The following is a 12,454-nucleotide window of genomic DNA, read 5'->3' as shown; positions in this document are numbered from 1 at the left end:
AGTATGTTGATATGGATACAACCGAATTTATTGCTGACAAACCAGGTCTGAAAACCTGGAAGAAACTGCCACAAAAAAGAGGTACCACTATACCTACTTCTGAAGGGGGTGAGCCTGATTCTAGGAAGCGGTTGCATGAGAGTTCGAATGATCCTGCCAATAATCATGCAACTCAAGAGAAGAAGGCAAAGATTGACTGAGGGACTTGAATTCTGCTAAAGTAGTGGGTGTTGGAGAAACCCAACCCCACAAACAGCCATGAGTACTTTATGCTGGAACTGTCGGGGATTTGGCAACCCCCGAGCAGTTCGAGCACTACATAATTGGTGCACTTCACTTGCCCCGGACCTTGTCTTTTTGTTTGAGACGAAGATCAGTAAGATTCCTTGTGAAAATAAAAAATCTACTCTTGGTTTTGATTGTGCCTTTAGTGTTAGCAGCATTGGTTTGTCAGGAGGTCTATGCCTCTATTGGAATAGTAATAAAGTTGATTTTTCTCTTGTGTCGTACTCCCAAAACCATATATGTGGTGACGTGAATTTTGTTGTTAATGGTAATTGGAGATTCATTGGTTTGTATGGTTGGCCTGAATCTTCTAATAAACATAAAACTTGGGCTCTAATTCGCGAACTCTGTGAGAACTATCAGGAACCTCTTCTGATTGGCGGTGACTATAATGAGATATTGAGCTCAGAGGAAAAAGAGGGGGGTGCGAACACTGATCGAAGAGAAATTTCAGATTTTCGTGAGACACTTAAAATTTGTGATTTGCATGATCTGGGTTTTGGGGGAATCTGGTACACATGGGAACAAAGTACTGAAACTTGAATCATCGTTCGAGAGAGAATGGATCGCTTCTGTGGTAATGCTGATTGGTGTTCCTTGTTTCCCGAAGCTTATGTTGAGCATCTTGTCCGGTTTAAATCGGACCATACTCCGATTCTTGTTAGACTCAAACGGCCTTTAAGGAAGAGGAAGAGAGGCAAAAAATCCTTCAAATTTGAGACCGGATGGCTCCTTGATAGCTCGTGTGAGGCTACTGTAAAGCAGGCTTGGGATGATTCTTCGGGTATGCTGATGCCGTATAGGTTGGAGTTGCTAATGAGGTCTTTGAAGATGTGGAGCAGCAAAAAATTTGAAAACCTTGATACAAAAATTGATGAGGCAGAGAAGCTTCTAAAGGAGGCGCAAGGGAGGGCTATGTCACATGAAAACCTGAAGTTGTGTTCTACACTCTCTGCGAAATTAGATGATCTCTTCGACAAACAAGAAGCTTATTGGTATCTTCGATCTCGCTCTTCTGAAATTAAGGATGGGGATCGAAATACTAAGTATTTTCACCACAAAGCATCACAGAGAAGGAAAAAGAACGAGATTAAAGGGTTATTTAATGCCGGAGGAACTTGGCAAGATGACGAGGAGGGTCTGGAAAATGTAGTATCAATTTTCTACAAGGACTTGTTTACCTCATATATGCCTTCTCAGGAGGGCTGCTCTAGGGTCCTTGAATCAGTGAGTGAGGTAATTTCAAATGAGCAGAATGATGAATTACTGCGACCTTTCTCTAAAGAGGAGATTTATGCTGCTATTTGTGAGATGCACCCCTGTAAAGCACCTGGACCGGATGGGATTCATGCCATATTTTATCAAAAATTTTGGCACATTGTTGGGGACGACGTGACGAGTCAAGTGAGTGGGATCCTACATGGAGTTATTTCCCCGGAGTCGATCAACAAAACAAACATTGCTCTAATTCCGAAGACTAATGCTCCGAACACTATGACTGAGTTCCGGCCCATTGCATTATGCAATGTTCTCTACAAAATTGTGTCAAAAGCAATTGTCCTCCGATTGAAAAATATTCTTCCTACTGTTATCTCGGAAAACCAGAGTGCTTTTGTCTCGGGGAGGCTGATTACAGATAATGCTTTAATTGCCCTGGAAATTTTTCATACTATGAAAAAACGGAGCACCAGTCGAAAAGGGTCAATCTCACTGAAACTGGACATGAGCAAGGCATATGATAGGGTGGAGTGGCCTTTTCTCAAAAAATTATTATTGAAGATGGGATTCTCATATGAATGGGTTAGAGTTGCCATGAGGTGTGTATCAACGGTGTCGTACTCTTTTATCATCAATGGTGCTGTTTATGGTGATATTTCCCCCTCCCGAGGTCTGAGACAAGGTGACCCGCTTTCCCCTTATTTATTCATTATGATTGCTGACGCTCTCTCTGGTATGATTCGACAAGCAGTGGAGACTAGAGCTCTGCACGGGATCCGGGCTAGTAGGAACGGGCCAGAGGTTACTCATTTATTTTTTGCAGATGACAGTTTACTCTTTGCTAGGGCTAACCGTATGGAATGCTCGAAGATAGTTGATTTACTCAACTCGTATGAAGTAGCTTCCGGTCAGAAAATTAATTATGAGAAGTCGGAGGTGTCCTTTAGCAAAGGTGTGTGTGTGTCAAAGTAAAATGAGTTGATTGAGTTGTTAGGGATGCGCCATGTTGATGAGCATGGAAAGTACTTGGGAATTCCCACAATTATTGGCCGTTCCAAGAGGTCAATTTTTGCAGCATTGAAGGACCGAATTTGGAAAAAACTTCAAGGTTGGAAGGGGAAGCTTTTATCGAGAGCCGGAAAAGAGATACTCATCAAGTCGGTCATCCAAGCCATCCCAACATATTTGATGGGTATTTACAGAATTCCCTCTGGAATTCTTGACGATATTCGCTCTCTCACAGCAAATTTCTGGTGGGGGAGTGCTGAAGGTAAAAGGCATGTACATTGGCGTAGCTGGGATTCAATGTGTACACCTAAATGCTTAGGGGGCCTCGGGTTTAGGGATATGGCTGTTTTTTGTAGGGAAAAATAGGTACTACGCAGCGGAAATAATCATGAATCATATTCATATAGCACCTAACCAATGATCTCATGCATAACACATAAAGAGTAAGAATAATACCTTTGAAGCGTGATTCCACAAGTGATCGAGCAAGAACAATAAGGAGAACAAGAACCCCACGTGTGATTCCTCTACTTAGTCCACGAGCACGGATTAAACCTCCACTAATGCTAGTTAGTTGTGACTGAATGCTTCAATCAACCTTCAACGGAGATCCGAGCCACGAACACACCACACCACCACTCACGCGCCACCACGCGCGCCGCCCACAAGGGAGAGCCGTACGGACAGGGAGGAGAGAGAGAGGGTCGAGTAGAGAGAGAGAGAATTAGGGTTTTGGGATGTTTGGTTGCTTGTGTGACAATTTACTGTATGTCAATTGTTATGTCATGCAACCCTAGGCATGGTTTATATTTATAGATCATATCTAGATATAAAACCATGTCAAGTCTAAAACCCATTAGACTCTTCTAACTATCCAAGCCCAATTATCAACATGGTATGTCATGAACTCATGAGGCCCAATAATGGGCCTCTAACTTGTTTAACCCAATACTCTTATGTGTGACCTTGTAGGATCCATTTTATAAGGCTTTGGACTATGAAGCTAGCCCAAAGATCAATTGTCATATCTAGCACCAAACATTGACGACCCTATAGAATGAACTTATTATCTCCATAATAGTGATCCTTGATATATCTAGTAATTGCACTTATCGAAGACATAACTCCTTCATTTTTAACCAGGCTCTGCTAGGGAGACAAGCATGGCGTCTTATCCAAGCCCCATCCTCTCTTTTAGCTCGTGTAATGAAATGTAAGTATTACCCACACTCATCCTTTCTAGACTCCTCACTGGGGTTGGTTGGGAGTTACTCTTGGCAGGGGCGGAACTAGGGTGGGTTCAAGTGGGTTCATTGAACCCACTGATTTTTTGAAAAAAATTTAAATTTTTTTTTTTTTAAAAAAAAAAAAAAATCAAAATAGGTTTAAATAGAATATTTGTGTATTATATGGCAACAAGTAAAGTTGTAGCCCAGTGGTTATTTTTACCTCCCATCACACAAGAGGTTGTGGGTTCAAAACCCATAACTCACATTTTTTTTTTTAATTTTGTTTCATTCCTGCTTCGTGCTTCCAGAGTTCGCTTTCCTCTTCCTCATTCAGTCATTCCCCCAAATTGCAAAACCCTAACTTCTTCCTCCAATCCTCCTTCTCTTAATCTCTTCCCGTTCTTCCTCCTTCAGTCCTTCTCTTCCCGTTCTTCCTCCTTCTCTTCCCGGCGCAGCACGGCAGCAGACTAGCAGAGTCAGCAGAACACGGCGGCAGCGGCAGGCCGGCAGCGCACCAGCCACTCACCCAGACCCAGCGTCCCAGCCTCACAGCCGTGTATGCCTATGGTGTATCGGTGTATGTAGGGGTAAGTGAATTTGGGGATTTTTTTTTTTGCAAATGTAATTTACTTCTCAATTTGGGGATTTTTTTTGCTAAATCATTGAATACTTGAAAATTGAAATTCATATGCTAAATTCAATTGCTAATATACATTACGATTTACGAATTGCCAATTTTTTGTAAATTGCTGAAGTTTGGTTAATTGGTTATAATTATCTAATTTACTTCTCAAGTTCTCAATTTGGGGATTTTTTTGTATTTCGTATGCTATTTTCTGATTTTCATATGCTATGCTATTTTCTGCCTTTCGTTTCTGCCAATTCATATGCTATTTTCTGTATTTCGTTTCTGCCTTCTAGTTTTCATAATTTCATTTGCTATTTCGTTTTATGCCGTCTAGATTTCGTTTACTAATTGAGTAATTGACTGTAATCTTTAATTACGATAGTTTTAATTAGCCTTCTAGATATATCATTCATTCATTATTTCATTGATTTCATTCTGCATTTATCATGTGTGTGCAGCAGACTAGCAGCATATACCTATTATACCATGAGTTTAGAGTCATTTTGGAAACGTGCCGGGAAGTCACAAAAGTCTTCAACTTGTTCTTCACCTAGTTCAAGGGATCCTCCAATAGAAGAACATGTGTCTCCTAATGATGATGAGGTTCCTATTGCTGCAACAATTCCACCACCTGAGAACACTAATACTACTGTTGACTCCGATGATACTCGCATTTATGATGTTGATCTTCTTCCACATGACCCTGGAAAAAGAATTCCAGTTATGGAGTATCCTCCTAATGATCGAGATGCCGTAAGGAGAGGCTATATTACAAAGAAACGTTGTGATCCACGCACACATAATTTTCCTCAAAGAAAAGTTGGAGGTATGCGCCGTTTTAATGTTACTTGGTTTGATAAATATGAGTGGCTTGAATATAGTGTTGAGAAAGATGCGGCTTTTTGTTTTGTGTGCTATTTGTTCACTGATAAAGTTGATTATTCTTTGGCTGTTAATGATTCCTTTATTAAAGGGGGATTTAGAGGATGGAATAAGACTGGTAGATTTGATGTTCATGTGGGTGGTATTGGTAGTTTCCATAATCAGGCTAATGAGAAATATAGTATGTTTATCAACCCAAAGACATCAGTTGCTGAATCTCTTTGCACTTATTCTAAGGAAGCTAAACTACAATACAAATCTCGCTTGACTTATTCATTGAAATGTATTAGATTTCTTTTAAATCAAGGTTTAGCTTGTCGTGGGCATAATGAAAGTGAAGAATCTTGGAATAGGGGTAATTTTCTTGCACTCTTAACATGGTTTTCAGAAAATAATAGTGAGGTAGCAAAGGTTGTTCTAGGTAATGCCCCGGGAAATAATCGAATGACTAGTCCTTTAATTCAAAAAGAACTTATTAATTGTTGTGCCAAAGAAACCACTAGACTTCTTATTGATGATATTGGGGATGACTATTTTGGAATACTGGCTGATGAATCTAGTGATGTATCTCAAAAGGAACAAATGGCCCTTTGCTTGCGTTATGTCAATAATAAAGGGAAGATAAATGAGAGGTTTCTTGGAATTGTACATGTTAAGGATACTACTGCTTTGTCACTAAAGAGTGCAATTGAGTCTTTGCTTATGGAATATTCATTGAGTTTGTCTAGAGTTCGTGGACAAGGTTATGACGGTGCTAGTAATATGAGGGGGGAGATAAATGGTCTCAAGACTTTGATCATGAATGAAACAAAACAAGCCTATTATATTCATTGTTTTGCTCACCAACTTCAATTAACCCTTGTTGCTGTTGCTAAGGATAATGATGATTGTATTTGGTTGTTTGATCAACTTGCTATTTTGTTGAATATTATTGGTGTTTCTTGTAAGCGAAGGGAAATGATAAGAGAAATACAATCTCAACATATTCTACAAGCATTAGAACTAGGAGAAATTGAAAGTGGGCAAGGTTTAAACCAAGAACATGGCTTAGGTAGGCCTGGTGATACTAGGTGGGGATCACATTACAAAACTGTTTCAAATGTTACCGCATTGTATGCTACTATTGTTAAAGTTCTTGAGAAGATTGGATCAAATAAGATTTATAAGGATGATCGCGTGAAGGCTATCACTGTCATGTCTACATTTGAATCATTTGAATTTGTATTTATGATACATTTGATGTCCGAAATATTTGGGATTACTGATAAATTGTGTCAAGCTCTGCAAAAGGGGGACCAAGATATTGTTAATGCCATGACATATGTTAAATTGACTAAGGAGGGATTACAACAAATGAGGGACCATGGGTGGGAAGACTTTTTACATCTTGTGGTTTGTTTTTGTGTTAAACATGATGTAGAAGTTCCTACTATGGATGATATGTATGTTCCTCGTGGAAGGTCAAGACGCTTCTTTGCCAAAGTTTCAAATCTTCATCGATTTCGGGTAGAAATGTTTATAAGTGTTATTGATTTACAACTCCAAGAGCTCAATAGTAGATTTGATGAAGAAAATATGGAGTTACTTATTTGTGTGTCATGCTTAAACCCGATCAATTCATTTGCGGCATTTGATATGCAAAAGTTGTTGAGACTTGCTGAGTTATATCCCAAAGAGTTTCCAACTAATGATATGACGATGACTGCACTTCGTCATGAGCTTCAATTTTATATTAATGATGTGCGCCAAGATGCAAGGTTTGGAGACTTGAAGGGTATTCATGAGCTTTCTATGATGCTTGTTGAAACAAATAAGCATACTACTTACAACTTAGTTTACTTGCTTATAAGACTAGCATTGATCCTTCCGGTTGCAACTGCAAGCGTGGAACGAGTGTTTTCCTCAATGACATACGTAAAAAATAAGTTGCGAAATAGTATGGGTGATCAACTATTGAATGATAATTTAGTCACTTTTCTTGAAAGAGATTTATTTTCAAGAGTTAGTGATGATGATGTATTGGAACGCTTCCAAAGTATGAAGACTCGAAGAATGCTTCTGTAGTCTTTTTTTTTTTTTTTTTTTTCATTTTTCTATGTGTAATCTATTTGTAATCCATAGTTTGAAATTATTTATGTACTGAATATTTAATTATTGTATTTTTATTCCTTTGTTAATTATGATTTCAAATTTCGGAAGTTTCGAACCCACACTTCGAAAATCCTGGTGACGCCACTGACTCTTGGAAGAGTATCTGGGGATCAAAATCGCTAGTCAAGGAAGGCATTATATGGAGGGTGGGCAATGGGACTGACATCGATGTGTGGAGTGAGCCATGGGTAGCTGATGGACAAGGACGCTTTATTATGAGTGATAAAGTGGACTTTGTCACTAAAGTGAGTGATCTGATCGACTCACATAATGGTGAATGGAATTATGAATTGGTATCATCTGTTTTCAGTGAAAGAGACATCAATTGTATCATGGCAATTCCACTTAGTTCCCGCAATCCAGAGGATGTTCTGACCTGGGAATTTACAATGAATGGCATTTATTCTGTCAAAACTGCATATTTACTAGGTAAATCGTGCAATTTAGACAATTATCACCGAGCTTGGGTCTTAATCTGGAAGCTGGAAACAATCCCCAAGGTGAGACATTTTTTGTGGCGCCTCTGTACATATTCTCTTCCTGTTCTAACCTTGCTAAAGAAGAGACACATGCTTGATATGGATTGCTGCCCTTGGTGCGACTGTAAGGAGACCCCTATTCATGCCTTGTTTGAATGTCATACAGTGAGGGATCTATGGAAGGAGACTGACAGTGAAGACTTGTGGCAAAATGCTGAAGCAATGAGTATCACTGACCTGGTTGCCTCGTGGGATAAGCTAGAGGGCAAAAAATTACAAACAGGAGTAGCTTTGATGTGGAAAATATGGTGTATGAGGAATAATGGTGTCTTTAACAACAAAGATACTCCCCACCTGGTTATCATTGATAGAGTTCACCGCCTTGTTGCTGATTATAACAAGTATACTACCATGGTAGTCTTGGTAGGACTCAAAAGCGCAGCCCAAAGAAGTGGAATGCTCCCAGAGGTGAGGCCATTAAGATTAATTGTGATGCTTCCTTATCTGAAAATGGTTGGGTGGGTCTTGGTGCTGTCGCAAGGAACAACAAAGGGGAAGTCTTGTTTGCTGGATGCCAGCGTATGCGGGGACAGTGGCCACCTGATGTTGCTGAGAGCATGGCTGTAAGATTTGCTGTGAATTTGGGGCGCAAGTATGGGTTGAAACAAGTGATTATTGAATCAGATTGTCAAGGACTTGTGACAAAATTGCAGGCTGCATCCACCTTCTTCTCTGATCTTGATAAAATTCTAGATGATATTTTTGCTTTGAGTCTTCATTTTGATTTTATTAGTTGGTCGCATGTTAATCGAGAAGGTAATTATGTTGCTCACCATCTCGCTAAGTTAGTGCCTTTTGGGGTAGAGCAAGTTTGGAAAAACTTCTGTCCAAACGAAATCTCCCCGTATGTTCTCATGGATGTTTTATCGTTAGCTCGTGTTTAATAAAGCACTAACTACTTTTCTTCAAAAAAATGCAAATTACAGCCCAAAAGTTCGTATAAATTTTAAGTTGCAGTCCGATTCAACTTTTTCATCGGTTTACATGTTGGAAAATATTCAGTAAAGGTTTTAGGGGTTATTTTAGATCTTTAGGGTCCGAATTGAGCTCAGAATTAGCAAAAAAATAACCTAAGTGTCTCATTTTTACAGTTTTTCATAAATCGATACATTTTTTTTGTTACACAAAAATGAGGTATCAATGTTATTTTTTTTGCTGATTTCGAGCTCAATTTGGACCCCTAAGAGCTAAAATGGCCCCTAAAACCTTAACCGAAGATTTTTCGACATGTAAATTGATGAAAACGTTGAATCGGGCTGCAATTTATAATTTATACAAACTTTTGGGCTGCAATTCGTATTTTTTTTTTTAAAAAATGGCTGCAATTTGCAAAATACGAATTTTAAATGGCTGCAATTTGCAAATTTATTGCACTTGCTACTTGCCAATTGCAATATATAGCAAGTGCTATACCACGTATTAATCATAAAGTTGCCTTTCTATTTCCTAAATCTTTTTATTTTTATTTTCGGTGTTTAGAGAGCCCAAGGATGAGTAATAATGAGAATTTTTAGTATAAGAGGAAAGCTCTAACCACTTGAATTATTCCAGAGAACATGGAGTATAAGCTAGAGAACATGATTATGAATAGTTTTTGAACCCGTGTCACTTTAACATAATACTAAAACAGACACCAAAAACATAATACTAAAACAGTACAGACACCAAAAAGGACATGTGTCACTTTCTGGTGTTTGAACCCGATTATTACAATTGCTCAGGATACTTTTTTTTATAGCTTCTAGAGTCTATTTAATTTCTTATTTCAGGATGCAGTCAATCTTGGCAAAGTTTTGGTGGGGGTCTTCGGGCTCGGAAAGAAAGATGCACTGGCATCAATGGGAATCTCTATGTTTACCAAAGTCAATGGGAGGTCTGGGTTTTAGGGATATGAAATGCTTTAAACAAGCTCTACTTGCAAAACAGGGTTGGAGACTATGCAATGATACATCCTCTCTCTTGTGCCGAGTTTTGAAAGCAAGGTATTTCAAGCATTCGGATTTCATTGAGGCGGCTAGGGGTCATATCCCGAGCTATAGTTGGAGAAGAATTTGGGGGGAGGGGGGCAAGGCTCTTCTTATCGATGGTCTGAAATGGAGAGTGGGTAATGGAGCATCGATCAATGTCTGGATTGATGTTTGGCTGCCAGGAGAAAGGAACCTTCGAGTGCCTACCCCAAGAAGTGATAGTAATACCGAAATGCGAGTATGTGAATTGATTGATTTTGAGCAGGGATGTTGGAATCATGGACAGATGAGTGCTTGTTTCAATGAAGCGGACTGCAAATTAAAGCTATCCTAAATATACCTTTTCCAAGTAGTTGGACTGGTGACAGAAGATATTGGTGGCCGACCCCTGATGGTGTATTCTCGGTCCGTTCGGCTTATTGGCTCGGGAGACTTGGACATATGAGGACTTGGGAGTTATTTTTTGGCGCAAGCGAAAATGATCTATGGAAGGCGGTATGGGGTCTAGAGGGTCCTCCCAAGTTAAGTCACTTCATTTGGCGTGCGTGTAAAGGCTCCCTGGGTGTGATGGATGTGATGTACCATAGGCATATTAGGGACTCCAAAAGGTGTGGGGTGTGTGGGGAGGTTGAGGAGACTATTTTACATTCATTATTCAAATGTAAGCATAGTCTACCTATTTAAGCTCACAGTCAATTTAATGATTTACTCAACACTGCTCAATTTACTTCTTTTCGTGAGTTGTTTGTTTGGGTGGTGAGTAAGCTTCAGAAATCCCAGCTTTGTATTTTTTGTTCTCTAGCTTGGGCAGCGTGGCATTGTAGGAATATGGTGATGTTTGGAGATGGTGAGGCTGTGAATGGGGTTAAGGTTGCCACGGGTTTTGTGTCCTTCTGTGAAGAATATGGGGTGTACAACTCAAAAGTGCGTGGAGGCATCCCTATAAGTCTTGTTGTCCCTTCTGGCATATGTTGGCATCTGCCTGATTGTCACACTGTGAAGGTGAATGTGGATGCTGCTGTTTTAGGTGATGCTGGTGTGGGTCTTGGTGCTGCGATTAGGGACAGGAATGAGGCTTTGTTAGCTACTACTGTAAAACTCCTAAGCTGTTGTTGGGAGCCTGCTATGGCAGAGGCTGCTGCTGCCTCGTTTAGACTGACTGTGGCAAGGAGCCTGGGGTATATGGATGTGGTGCTTGAGTGTGATGTTGCTAACGTGGGGCGAGTGATTAGACAACAACATGAAGGAGCTGCTCCGATATTTATTTTCTTTGAGGATATTTTCAGAATTTATAATTCTCTTAATAGCTTTAAGTGTGTTCACGTGAAAAGGTCCGGTAATACTGTTGCCCATTTAGTTGCTCGATGGCAACAGACATTAATTCGGCTCGTAATTGTACCTCTAATTTTCCCCAAAGCTTTCAAACTTTGGCGGATCTTGATTTAATGAATTAAATTGCTCGTTCCATTGCTCAAAAAAAAAAAAAAAAAAAAAAGATCCCTCTTACTAACTAGAATCAAAGAATTAGTAGATTTGTTCAGCCCAAAAAGAGAATGGGCTAGGGTTATGGACTTATAATCTAGAATCTGATAATCGGGTCGATTCCATGATTATAAGTTCATTCCATACCGAACCAGAATAGGGTTATATACATGCTCATTATGAGAAAGGGTCATTGTTATTTCTCTACAAATATTTTATCACTAATATTGTATATTATTTTAATAATAATTGTATTTATTTTTATTTCGTGTTCAATTTACTTAAAATATTTACACAATATTTTGAGACTTTTTAATTAAGTGAGAATATGCTACATAATTTAGAAGGTTGAAACGGGAGTGAGAGTATAAAGATAACCATTTTGTTTTTCAGCAACATTTTTTTTCTTTTTTGATTTATAAATAATTAAATTAATGTCTGCTTTTCTACCAATAAAGAATATGGATTGATTTATGAAGAATAGTTTTTCAAATACAACAATTAAATCAATGGAAATCATCATCACTATTTAATTTTTATCATTTTAAAACAAATAAATACTTTTTTTATTTGTGTGGGGAATAGTTTCAAGCCTTAAAAATCCCACTAGCTCGAACCCCACTGTGATCATACACTAAAGTACGGTGGCGTCCAAAAGGGAAGAAGATAGAGCAAAAGAGTCGCCAACAAGTTTTTAAGGAACTTGTAAACCGTTCACGAGGTGAAGGTTACACCCCTTAACGATCCAAGAGATCGTCAACTCCATAAGGTCATGAACCAAATAAGGGTCCGATGATGAAGGTACAAATCCAACCTAAAAGAGATTGAACCTGCCCTAATAATAGGCCTCTACTTTATTCTGCTCGTATTCATGTGCGCTTTCTGACTAACATACAATCAATAGGATTACCCTAAACCTGTTTAATCTATATTGGTTGAATTTAATGCACAAACAAGCTATTATTGGCGATCACTTGAATTATAATCACAATTAACCTAACAAGATTATTAATTATCTTATTAAGCGTGATTGCAAATACCAATTCCCTTTAACCTGCAATAAAA

This window comes from Chenopodium quinoa, unplaced genomic scaffold, assembly GCF_001683475.1.
Source record: "Chenopodium quinoa cultivar QQ74 unplaced genomic scaffold, ASM168347v1, whole genome shotgun sequence".
Classification (NCBI taxonomy): Eukaryota; Viridiplantae; Streptophyta; class Magnoliopsida; order Caryophyllales; family Amaranthaceae; genus Chenopodium; species Chenopodium quinoa.
The sequence above is the reverse complement of the archived record's forward strand: the minus strand, read 5'-3'. Positions refer to the sequence as shown.